This window comes from Pundamilia nyererei, unplaced genomic scaffold (genome assembly GCF_000239375.1).
Source record: "Pundamilia nyererei isolate P.nyererei 1_Seehausen unplaced genomic scaffold, PunNye1.0 scaffold00269, whole genome shotgun sequence".
Classification (NCBI taxonomy): domain Eukaryota; kingdom Metazoa; phylum Chordata; class Actinopteri; order Cichliformes; family Cichlidae; genus Pundamilia; species Pundamilia nyererei.
The window spans coordinates 527,781-529,959 of NW_005187670.1; the positions used below are offsets into that span (position 1 = coordinate 527,781).

General features: G+C 42.5%; 1 protein-coding gene across 1 annotated transcript in view; it reads left to right on the forward strand.

Annotated features, from left to right (window-relative positions):
* LOC102213056 (thrombospondin-type laminin G domain and EAR repeat-containing protein) overlaps positions 1–2,179 on the forward strand; it is a 24,263-nt gene that overhangs the window by 18,889 nt on the left and 3,195 nt on the right. The gene's annotated exons all lie outside the window — the stretch shown is intronic.

Genomic DNA, 2,179 nt, shown 5'->3' on the forward strand with positions numbered 1-2,179 from the left:
AACACTGACGGGAGACTGTCAAAGTAAAACAGGAAGTACAGAGGTTCAAACAGGAGGAGAGAGAGCACGGGGAGAACACAGACATAACGGGCTGGGAAAACATAGAAATAAACACAAGGAGAGACGAGGGCTCACAGATACACAGGAGGTAATCAAATAAGGACCATCTTAACTAAATAATCCAAGGCATGACTAGGGAATGAAATACAAAACACACAACTGCGAATGCTGGGCCCACATGGCCCAGGACCATGACAATATCACTGAGACAATGAAACTTAAAAACAGACAGGTCTCAGCCTTCTTCAGATTTTCCACCAAGTGCTCAATAAGCACTCTAAACAAAAGAGCATCATTCACCCGGATACACGAATATCTCCTCCTAAAGGAAAACACCAACGCTGAGAGATCTCGGAGCGCTTACTGAAAAACCTCCAGTGACTCCTGCAGCTGAAACACATCTCAGCACCGTGTCGTCTGCATAAAGGCGCCTTTAACCGGAAACATGTTCTCACAATGTTATTTATACAAAAACAGACAAATGAAACGAGGCCTGAGATGGGACCCTGTTTCATGTCACTGGGTTCAGTCGATCATCAGACAGAGCGGCACGCCGCTGCTTCCTGTCCCGCCCGTCTGCGTCTCTGGTCTGTCGATGGACAGACGTCAGAGACAGTTATCGTAGGAGGTGGAGGTCCAGATGTCCGTCCCATCAGCTCTCCACATGTTCAAGTGTTTTTCTCTGCTTTGTTCAGCAGTTTGTTTTTTCACGTGTGGTTCATTCTTCACGTTTCATTAAACATGATGTTTTCTGACACTCTGGGCATTTTTTACTCTATTTATTACATTTGTGGATATTTTTTTCTGACAGTTTTTTCACTGAAAATATTTTGCATGTTTGTGTTTTGAAATGTAATTTCCAGTTATTTATGTTTTAGCTCATTTGCTGATTGATGTATAAATTACACATTGAATAAATTCTTTTAAAAAGCTGAATATTTTCATTTATATGAAGGTGAGAAGCTCGACGCAGAGACGGATATTTCCTCTTTATCTGCTGAGCTGAAATGCCAACTTAAAGGGTCATTCCGCTTCATTTCAGCTAGCTGTGTTTCCCTTTACCTGGACCTGCTTCGTTCTTCTTCCATATTTCCAGTCATGTGTTTCCTGTTCCTGTGGGAGATGTTCTGATTAAACATGACCCAAGTTTGTAATAATGACCTCGTTGTATGTACAATAATCCTGTGAGCCCAGAGCTCGGGCTGCTGGAAACACGGGATGGATCTGGATGATATAATAGAAAGGTGGAAGACCCCTGCTGTTCAAACCTAAAGGAGAAGCTAAATCAGCCAGTGTACGACGGACGATGAAGTGAGGGGTTGACCCTGCGCTGAAGCCAGAATCAGAGAAAGAAGGATTATTCTGAGAATCAAAAACCAGGACCAATCGTCACTTCTACTGCAATAGAGTACAAGTAAAGTACTTTAGTTTTTGTTGTCTTCCAAGGTTTAGTTGCTTAAATTAAGCTTGTTTATACGGATCGGGATGGCCAGCAGTAGATAGGTGATTAAAACCATCAACAGCTGCAGCATTAAAGTGATATGCACATCAATAAATCAACAATATCATCATTCATATATGTATGTGATGTTCATATAAATGATGAAACCAGTTTCTGTGACGAGCTCAGAAGATAACAGGAAACTGCGTCACGCGTGATTTATTCTGCATCGGGACGGTCTCACAGGTTCAAAGGTCACAGAGGTTAAGCACAAGTTTATGTTTACATATGTTTTGTCTGTGTTGATGTTTTAGTACTTGTTCTTTTTAATATACAGTATTTAAATATCAATCTTCAGTCGACAGTTTTCGAGTCTTGCCGACGCTTCCTGTTGTTGTCAGTGTCTTCTGTTCATGCATGTGTCAGCGTGCTGCTGCCTCCTGGTGGTTCGTCCCTGTATTTGACCTGCAGGATTCATCTCCGTGAGACCTGCAGCTCCTCTGTGAGTCTCTGCTCAACAGACTAACGTGGAAACGTCTCTGAACGCTTTCTGAAAGTGAACTTTGACATTTCTGTCCTGCAGAGCATCACATGAAACACCACAGCTCAGCTCCTCAGATGCAGCTCAAATGTCCACCTAAAAAGTTTTACTCTATGTGCTGTGTAGCCCGTATGTCC